Source organism: Pinus tabuliformis, chromosome 2_1 (assembly GCF_031772625.1).
Source record: "Pinus tabuliformis cultivar Carrire ecotype Pingquan chromosome 2_1, CPIR1, whole genome shotgun sequence".
Lineage (NCBI taxonomy): Eukaryota > Viridiplantae > Streptophyta > Pinopsida > Pinales > Pinaceae > Pinus > Pinus tabuliformis.
The window spans coordinates 183,639,261-183,649,490 of record NC_142299.1 but is presented as its reverse complement, the minus strand read 5'-3'; positions in this window follow the sequence as shown (position 1 = coordinate 183,649,490).

The window sequence follows — 10,230 nt, the reverse complement described above, 5'->3', positions numbered from 1 at the left end:
CATTTTTTAAAATAAAAACCAGCTAAAATTAAAATTGTTTTCATCAATAAGAAATTCTGATAAAAGTTGCCCTACTTGCATAGTACGAATAACAAATAAGGATTGAAAAAGCGTTGCTTCTTCAGTGCTCATCAACAAAATGTAACAGGAGGAAACGTGTCATGAATAAGGATGAAAAACGGTAGCTATTTCAGTACTCATGAACAAACAAGTGAACAAACAACCAGATATATAAAATAATTTTGAGGATGTTGAAGTTTAATAGCATATATGCATGAACACTGTCATAAAAATGATTTAGCTAGCTAGATGACCTCTCTAACCATCCCTTGGACCATCACAAACACACAAAAACTTATGAATAAAGACTATGGACCAAGTAAATTTTCCCTTATCCATTCACAATAATTGTAGAATTTACGTATTTTCGTTCTGACATCTCCCGAAACTGTATCAGTCCTTGATTTACCAACCCAACCATCAAATATTCTTCAGGTTTGGGCACCATTTTCAAACTCCAATCATTTGAAAGTAGTATTTCCAAGATGAGTATGAAAGGCACCTCATTTCTGCATTGAGACCCTTGGGACATTGTTGTGGGAGATTTGGAAGAATGCAATATCGATTAATAGGAACAATAATTTAATGAATTGTTGGAGATAATTAAATGAGTTAATATTAGTTATTAGTTTGATTTGTTCAGAAAATTGAATTCAGCTGCCAATCAAGTGTCATGGAATTGTGGAGATAACTACCGGCATGCATGAGTTAAGAGGAGTTAGTAGTTTGAGTTGTTCAGAAAATTAAATTCAGTTGTCAGTCAAGTGTCAGTAATGTGCATGTTATATGTCCAGGGATCAAGAGAGTTTGAGTCTTTATGATCATGTACATTTGATCAATTCATGTAGAGGAAAATTCATCTTGAAGATCCTCTCAAACTTTCAGAAATTCCATGAATCCCTTTGATTGAGACACGGTCACTGCCTGTCTCCTCATCAATGATCAACTTTCCAGCTTTCCCACCCTTGTAAATATCCCACATATATGAAGATTCAGCGTTCTTATTAACGTATTTCTCCAAGAAAGCGTTGAAAATTCATCTTGAAGATCCTCTCAAAACTTTCAGAAATTCCATTAATCCCTTTGATTGAGACACGGTCACTGCCTGTCTCCTCATCAATGATCAACTATCCAGCTTTCCCACCCTTGTAAATATCCCACATATATGAAGATTCAGCGTTCTTATTAACGCATTTCTCCAAGAAAGCGTTTTCTGTCAAGCCAACAATGCCTGCAAGACTTACATGCGTCCATGACTCTGTAACGAAGAATTATCCCCTTCACCAAGCTAAAAAAAATAGATTTGGATATTTCACAACATCAGCCAATGGAAGTGCCATAGAGTTGACCAAAAAAAAATTCTACATTTTGTCTCAATTTTTTCTCTGAAAGCCCCAGAATCTGTGGCTCTCGACTACATAATTTCGAAAGTTGTTCTTTCGAGAAACCGAAACTGTTCAAACAACACAGTTTTTGTTCCATTTTTCTTTCCCAGCTCCCAAAAACACACGCATTGCAGTTGCAAAAGGGCTTTGATCCCTGCTTAAACCCGAGATTGTCAGCCTGTTTAAATGACTCAATAACTTTTTCCTCTGAAGTTGTCAACAAAAGTGGTTGCTTCACCACTAAATGTGATAATTCTTTACCATCAACGTCCAATCTTTGCAAAAATGAAATCATAGATTTAAGCTTATCCTCTGTAGTATTAAATATTCGTGAATTACTAATAACTAGTTTGGAGATATCGTCTTCATTCATTATAGTCCTATGGATGATGAGCTTAAACTTCAGGTTGCTTTCTGATCTTAACAAGAGGAGAAGAGGGTTACAAAGAATCAACTTTCGAAGCTGGACAAGGGTGGTCACACCACAACCATTTAAGAAATCCAAAACTTCATCCATATTTTGGATCCATTTTGCACGATGTAAGTGATTCAAATGTCTACAGGCCTTTGTTTTTTAGATATCTTCGTTTGTCAAATCGCATTTGCTGATGAGAAATTTAGTGGGAACACCTCTAAATGGTAGAGTTATTGATGAGGTTATTGTCTGGTTACAGAAATTGGTGAATCTTATGTGGGTTTTTGCATAAGATGAAATAGAAGGAATCATGTACATTCTGATCGATGTGAAATTGCACAATAATGGGAATTCGTTGGCTATTATTCATTTCCATATCTTCATCTGGATAGATATCATCTGTACAATGGAAAGGGTCCCTAAACAAATAAACAAATACCAAGTCAAGGGAACTAAATGGAAGAAAAAAACTCAATGCATCTTCAAAAAAGTCGACTTCAGTTTTAATATGTACTTGCATGTGCATTGGTTATACTATTTCTTCGCCACTCAAAAGGTAATTGAAATTTATTCTAGAAGAACCCTAAATATCAATTCTGCCTTGACTTCTGAAAAAGAGGAGCAATTAATTCAGACGTTGAAAGAATTTCCAGATACATTTTCTTGGGAATACATAGACATGAGGGGTATTCACCCGAATACATGCATTCATGATATATACAAAGAGGGAAATGCCAAGCCTGTGAGACAACCACAAAGGAGAATGAACCCTGCTTTGAAGAAAATTGTAAAAAATGAGTTGTAGAAATTGTTAAATGTAGGGTGCATTTATCCTATTTTAGACAACGAGTGGGCATCCACATTGGTTATCATCCCTAAAAATAATGGTAAATGGAAAGTGTGTGTGGATTACAGGGAACTAAATAGAGATATATTAAAAGATCACTTTCCTTTGCCTTTTACAGACCAAGTGTTGGACACTCTAGCAGGGAAGAGGTATTTTTATTTCCTTGATGGGTTCTGATGCAAGAGCATTCGGCTCAAAAATATCATTGTATTCTAGTAGACATAGGGGGTCTTGTGTTTTAAGGAAGTTGGTTTCCTGAGTATTAAATTAATGTAATTATTAAGGTTTTTGAGTGGTTTTAATGAGAGATATTAAGAATAGGAATTAATTAGATATTGTGAGGCATATTGTAAATGTTCTCGAATGTTGGAGAACATGAGAGAATTAGGATAGTTGAGAGACAGAGAGATTTGGGAATTAATTGTAAATCTTAGATTAGGAATTGGGATTTTGTGGAACTAGAGAGGATCCTTAGGGATAAAGAAGAGATTTTAGGATTTTTTGAGAAGGTTATGGATCTAAACCAGGAATTGGTTATAGAATCCTTTTGTATAAATGTAAGCATGAAAGGCATAGAAAGAGTTAGCTAGTTAGTTAGTTAGTGAGTTAGAGTTTAACTGTAAGCCTACGTGCAAAGGGAAGGAAAAGGCCACTAATTAGAAAATCAGGCTAGAGAGAAGGAATTCATTATGTAATCATTTGTTTATATATATACAGAGAATTAATTCTAAATTGTGTAAGTGTGGATTGAGTAATCGAACGATAAATTGTGTGTGAATTAGAGTTTCTACATAGTATATGTATGTAGGTGGAATTAAAGAAGAACACAGAGAAGAGGATGAAGGATAGTGTTGGATCGTTGAATAAGATTGAAGGATCAAAGTGGAAGCCCAAGACTGACAACGTTTAAGAGTACACAGAAGTAAGTTTAGGAGGAAGTTGTGTTGCAAAACAACCAAAGACCAAAAACCTGGAGAACACCTAAAACACAGAAGAACAGAGAGAGGGCAGTGCACAGAGGAGGCATGCAGTGGTCGGAAGTGATTGAACAATTTCAGAAAGGATAGGTGCATGAAGAATAATATAAGTGAGTCAGGCGAATAAACCATAACACTGAGAAGTCGCATAAAGATGAAGAATGGAAAGGCATGAATAAATGAAGTGACTGAGCATAGGAACCATTGGATCAGTCAGATCAACAAACGAGCTTGTTTGCGATAAACAGCTAAGATTAAGTCGTGCAGAATAAAGTCAAGAAGTTGAGCAATGGAGATTAAGCCATGTGTTAGTGGAAGGATGGAGTGGTCTACACAAGTGGTAAGTAGTTTCTCGCGCTCCCTCAAAGCGGTATATGGTATTTCTGCGAGTTCACGTGATTAGCCTAAGTGAGCGAAACGTAGCACACGGTGGAGAGAGAAAAATTCTTTTCTCATGTGCTCTCGGTCCAAATATCTGTCGTGCATGTAATCTGCATGAGATTGCGTGATCACCATTGGATTGAGGTAGGAGGAATATAAGGTGGAGATTTAATGCGTTAGAGAGTCAATAGGAAGAAGTAAGCGGACGACATGATAGCCATTGGATTGAAGGAATGAAATCAACGGTGGAGGTTGAACGCGATAAGGAGAGCATCGGTATATGTGCAAAGGTTTGAAGAAGGGTGCAAAGGTAAGGTTAAGTATGGTTTATGAAGTATTTCTATTATATGGGAATTATAATAGAAATATGCGGGTTTAATGTAATTTGGGTTAAGTTTAGTTTTAACCAAAGTATTTAAGACGATGGTAAATTTGATAAGCACGGGTGATTAAAACCAGATTTAAAATGGTATGGCTAATATGCATGGGTAATAAGAATTAACCAAATATTATGAAGGGTTGAAAAAGGTTCCGCTCAAAGGTTAATTAAAGATTAGACTATGGATAGTTAAATGAAACGTTTTTGCTTAAGAATTTAATTAAGAGCATTAAACCTTGAATTGTGAAGGTTTTCACCATGGATTAGGTGATTAATCTTGGGACATAGGTGACATGCAATTTTATATGCATACTGTGGGTAAGATGCAGCTAGGCTGCATTATTTTTGGTATCAGAGCAGAATAAGGAGATTCTGTGTCTAAAAGTTCTTTGAGAAACTTAGAACAAAGTTATGTTTTGAAGGTGTGTATGCAGGCAAGAGGAGACCAGATTTTAAATCTGACAAACGGTAGGCACACAAAGATAAAGTGTAACAGAATTTGTATATGCGAAGAAACAGAGAACAATCCATTCAAAGTGCAGGTGAATGGTAGAACAAGATCATGCATAGATCTTGAAGGTGAGATGATATGTTTTTGTTTTAATTTGGTCTGAATATTGGAGAGTTTGTGGTCTTTATATTGTTGCACAGGTAGAATCATAAGAAGGTGGGAAGGTTTGCAGCGACCTAGAGCAAGAAGTGATCAATTGGTTCCAGAGGAAAGAACCAGAGAGATGCCAAAATACTGAGCTCAAAGAAGAGAAGCTTAGTGAGGCATGTGTAGCAAGAAGGAGACTTGTTATTGCAGAGGTCTTGTTGTAGCTCACAGAAAGATCATAAAAGAAATTCCACAGAGGATGTGAGTAGAATTTCTAAGGGATGAAGAAAACTGGTAAGACTTTCTGAGTGAAATAAGAGGTGGCCAGAACCTATTATTTCATTTGTGATTGAAATACAAGAGGAAACTTGTGTTCTTAAAAGGTGCAGATGATTTGAAGCCTAGGAGGAGAAGAGAGAAGTGCTCAAAGAGGTTCCAAAGATAGAGAGCCAGTGCTTGCCAAAAGACCAAGTATAGAGGAAATCTTAGTGAGGTAAGTGGCAACAGGGAGGACTTGCTGTTGCAGAGGCTTTAGTATAGCTCATAGTAAGTGAGAAAGGAGCTCATGAATATAAAGGAGAAAATGACTACTGATAGTCATAGTAAAGGTTTTGAGGAAGAACACAGCAGAAGAAAGGTGAAGAAGGAGGATGCCAAGGCAAATGGCAAGAGAATGAGTCAAGAGGAGATTGACAAAAAGATTGTGGAGTTAAAATAACAACTCAATGTATTAAGGATGATACTAGAGGAAAACCAAAGACAAGGGTGGGTCTTGAGGAAAAAGGCAGTGAAGTGGTCTTAAGTTATAGAGAAGGCTACAACAGAAGCATGTGAAGTGGCTGGTGGAAGAACTCAGAGAAGCTGAGTTGGAAATGGATGTTTCCATTTGTGAAGTAGAACAGGGTGAAGTTCTGGGTGAAGATGAAGACTGGAGATCTATGGAAGATCTTGAGAATTCAAGACAAAAAGAAGTTTACTTCGCTGAAGAAGGAATTATTGATGATTTTCTGAACTGTTGGACAAATTCGGATCAGCAGGAGGATGTAAAACCTTGTATATTTGAATCTAATAATTTTGATGTGATTACAAGTTTTGCAGAGGATAAGAAATCTCTTAAGACTATCAAAAGTATGGAAGAGTATCTTTCAAAAGATAAATACTCTGAAGTAAAGAAGGATGGATAATGTCTCTTAAATGGGAAAAATAATGAATCATTACAACAAAAAGACTTTAGTAATGCATTGATGTTTGAAGTTGTTACAACACAGGAACAATTTCTTGTGAAAGAAGGAGATGAAATTCAGTCTGAAGAGCTGATATGTGAAGCAACAGTTGAGACTGTTGAGCCTTGTAATTTTCAAACTGAGAATTTATGTACAAATATAGGAATTATAAGTGATGATGAAGTGCTTATGAAGTGTCACAGAGAAATTGAATTGCTATAATATTTGTTGGAAAACTCAGAGTATGACAGTGTGATTGCTAAAGAAGGAGTTCATTATAGTAGACAAGGGCAGAGAAACAACATTGAAGCAGATGGTGTGGAAGAGAGATTTGCTAACAATCTTGAGAGTACTTTAGAGAATTCCTTAAAGAGGTTGAATTAGCATACTGATGTGCTGATAGAGGAGGAAAAATCAGAGCAGCATACTGAAATGTTGACAAAGGAAGAAGAAGCACTGAGGCCTTATGTTTTTTATTTTAATAATTGTTTTGTGAGTGCACATTTTGTTGCAGATGCTAGAGGAAATTTGGCACAGATGAACAACCAAGTAAAGATGGAAGAGGAAGATTATGTGGAAGTATTTAATACATGGTACAGAGATATTATGTTGTTGGAAAGAATGCTGGAAAGTCGGGATTCAATGCAGAAAGAGAAAGAGGGTAAGGATGAAAGGGCAGTAGTAAAAATGCGACAACTTCAAAGAGAAGATAATGAACAACAGTTTGAAGAGTTAGTGGACAATAACAACAACCTGAAGCAAAGAGAAAGAGTTAGCAGTACATGGCAAAGTATGTACCAGCCCAAGGATATGTTGGAGATAGAGATTGAAGAACTATGGTAGTTAATGATGAAACAATCCAGATGGAGAAGATCGACAACAATAGGAAGAGTGATCAATTAGAACTTGAAACTAATTGACAAGGAGAGGAAGATGAAATAGAAGATAGTAGACGTACAACAATAGCAAAGGTGCAGAGCATTCAGACAACTATAAACTAAATTTTGGGACCCTAGAGGTTTTTCTATCAACATATGATAACACATGATCAGGAGATCATGAATGTTTTCTACCTTGGGAGTCTGATGGAGGAGCATTCGGCTCAGAAATATCATTGTATTTTAGTAGACATAGGGGGCCTTGTGTTTTAAGGAAGTTGGTTTCCTAAGTATTAAATTAGTGTAATTATTAAGGTTTTTGAGTGATTTTAATGAGAGATATTAAGAATAGGAATTAATTAGATATTGTGAGGCATTTTGTAAATGTTCTCAAATGTTGGAGAACATGAGAGAATTAGGATATTTGAGAGATTGCGAGATTTGGGAATTAGTTGTAAATCTTAGAATAGGAATTGGTTTCATTATTTTGTAGAACTAGAGAGGACCCTTAGGGACAAAGAAGAGATTTTAGGATTTTGTTGAGAAGGTTATGGATCTAAACCAGGAATTGGTTATAGAATCCCTTTGTATAAATGTAAGCTTAAAAGGCATAGAAAGAGTTAGCTAGTTAGTTAGTTAGTGAGTTAGAGTTTTCTGTAAGCCTACGGGCAGAGAGAATGAAAAGGTCATTGATTAGAAAATCAGGCCAGAGAGAAGGAATTCATTATGTAATCATTCGTTTATATATATACAGAGAATTAATTCTGAATTGTGTAAGTGTGGATTGAGTAATTGAATGATAAATTGTGTGTGAATTAGAGTTTCTACATAGTAAATGTATGCAGGTGAAATTAAAGCAGAATGCAGAGAAGAGGATGAAGGATCATGTTGGATCATTGAATATGATTGAAGGATCAAAGTGGAAGCCCAGGAGTGATAGAATTTAAGAGTACACAGACCTAAGTTCAGGAGGAAGTTGCGTTGCAGAACAACCAAAGACCAGAAACCTAGAGAACGCCTAAACCACAGAAGAACAGAGAGAGGACAGTGCACAGAGGAGGAGTGCAGTCATCAAAAGTGATTGAAAAAGTTCAAAAAGGATAGGTGCATGAAAAATAATATAGGCGATTTGAGCAAATAAACCAGAACACTGAGAAGTCGCATAAAGACGAAGAAAGGAAAGGCACGAAGAAATGAAGTGACTGAGCACAAGAACCATTGGATCAGTCAAATCAATGGATGAGCTTGTGTGTGATAGACGGCTAAGATTAAGTCGCGCAGAATAAAGTCAAGAAGCTGAGTGGCGGAGATTAAGCCACGTGTTAGCGGAAGGACAGAGTGGTCTACGCAAGCGGTGAGCAGTTTCTCGTGTGCCCACAAAGCGGTAAATGGTATTTCTACAAGTTCACTCAATTATCCTAAGTGAGCAACACGTAGCACATGGTGGAGAGAGAAAACCACTTTTCTCACGTCCTCTTAGTCGAATATTAATCGTGCATGTAATATGTGCGAGATTACACAATCACCATTGGATTGAGGTAGGAGGAATATATTGTTGGGTTGTGTTATATTATTTCCACAACTAAGCCCATGTAGTTAACCAGGGGTTAGAGGGGGGGGAGGTCACAGGGGGTTAAAAATTTTGGTTTTGGACTCTATGTTAGTTTGGGCGGACCCACCTATGGTTTTGTGCATGTTTTTTGCACATGTTTTTGGACGCGATGGTTTTTGGTCCATGGTATTGGACGCAATGGTTTTCGGTCCATGGTATTGGATGCTTCGGCATGTATAAATATGTATTATAACATTGAAAGGAACATAATGAAAAATCAAGCTGGTAGTCTCGGTTTTGGGATCTAGGGAAAAATCTCTGTGTATATGTATTTTATGTGTTATTCTCTCGCAATGTTTATTTTTTGTGTTTTAGAATTCGTATGCAGGTAATTTTTGTACGGGGTTAAAACTTACATATACGGTGGAGATTTAATGCGTTAAAGAGTCAGTCTGAAGAAGTAAGCAGACGACACGATAACCATTGGATTAAAGGAATGAGATCAACGGTGGAGGTTGAACGTGATAAGGAGAGCATCGATATATGTGCAAATGTTTGAAGAAGGGCGGAAAGGTAAGGTTAAGTATGGTTTATGAAGTATTTCTATTATATGGGAATTATAATAGAAATACGCGGGTTTAATGTAATTTGGGTTAAGTTGAGTTTTAACAAAAGTATTTAAGACCATGGTAAGTTTGATAAGCGCGGGTGATTAAAACCAAAGTTAAAAGGGTATGGCTAATATGCGCTCATAATAAGAATTAACCAAAGATTATGAAGGGTTGAATAAGGTTCTACTTAAAGGTTAATTAAAGGTTAGACTATGGATAGTCAAATTAAACATTTTCGCTTAACCATTTAATTAAGAGAATTAAACCTTGAATTGTGAAGGTTTTCACCATGGATCAGGTGATTAATCTTAGGACATAGGTGACATGCAATTTTATATGCATACTGTGGGTAAGATGCGGCTTTGCTGCATTAGGTTAGTGGGTACAACCAAATTAGGATAGCTCTAGAGGACCAGGAGAAGACAACATTCACGCGTCCCTCGGGAACCTATGCATATAAGTTACTACCATTTGGTTTATGCAACGTACCAACCACATTTCAAAGGGTGATACTTGGTATTTTCTCTGATCTTTTGCATGATTGCATAGAGGTTTACATGGACGATTTTACAGTAATGGGTGATACTTTTGAAGAATCTCTACATAATCTTAGGAGAGTTTTGCAGAGATATAGAGAAACTAATATTTCATTTAGTAATGAAAATGATTCATGATTATGACTGAAGGTATTGTTTTGGGTCATCATGTTTTTGTTGCAGGAATTAAAGTTGATCCAGCTAAGATTGAAGTAATTGAAAAGTTATCCCCACCAAATAGTCAAAAGGGAGTTCAAAGTTTCCTTGGACATGCAGGTTACTACAGAAGGTTTGTTGATAATTTTAAAAAGATAGCTTCGCCATTGTTTAAATTATTTACTACAGAATCTGAATTTCATTAGAGTGGTGAGTGTCAAGCTGCATTCAA